General features: G+C 40.5%; 1 non-coding gene across 1 annotated transcript; it reads right to left on the reverse strand.

Moving 5' to 3' along the window:
• Positions 1-255: 255 nt before the first annotated feature.
• LOC127747189 (small nucleolar RNA R71) lies at positions 256-363 on the reverse strand. Its single transcript, XR_008008993.1, has one exon. It is a non-coding gene; the product is annotated as a small nucleolar RNA R71 (small nucleolar RNA).
• Positions 364-603: the final 240 nt, after the last annotated feature.

A 603-nucleotide genomic window follows, 5' to 3' on the forward strand; every position in this document is an offset into this window, starting at 1 on the left:
ATGCAATAGAATTGCAAGTTCCATGGACTTCCATTGGAAGATCCTCATCAGTTTTTAGCTGAATTCTTACAAATCTGTGACACTGTCAAGACCAATGGGGTTGACCCTGAGGTCTACAGACTTATTCTATTCCTTTTTGCTGTAAGAGACAGAGCTAGGACATGGTTGGACTTACAACCTAAAGAAAGCCTGAACTCTTGGGAAAAGCTAGTCAATGCCTTTTTGGCAAAGTTCTTTCCACCTCAAAAATTGAGTAAGCTTAGAGTGGAAGTCCAAACCTTTAGACAGAAGGAAGGTGAATCCCTCTATGAAGCTTGGGAAAGATACAAACAATTGATCAGAAAGTGTCCCTCTAACATGCTTTCTGAATGGAGCATCATAGGTATCTTCTGTGATGGTCTGTCTGAACTATCCAAGATGTCATTGGACAGCTCTGCTGGAGGATCTCTTAATCTGAAGAAGACGCCTGCAGAAGCTCAAGAACTCATTGAAATGGTTGCAAATAACCAATTCATGTACACTTCTGAAAGGAATCCTGTGAAAAATGGGACGAATCAGAAGAAAGAAGTTCTTAAGATTGATACTCTGAATGCCATATTGGCT

This window comes from Arachis duranensis, chromosome 4 (assembly GCF_000817695.3).
Source record: "Arachis duranensis cultivar V14167 chromosome 4, aradu.V14167.gnm2.J7QH, whole genome shotgun sequence".
Lineage (NCBI taxonomy): Eukaryota > Viridiplantae > Streptophyta > Magnoliopsida > Fabales > Fabaceae > Arachis > Arachis duranensis.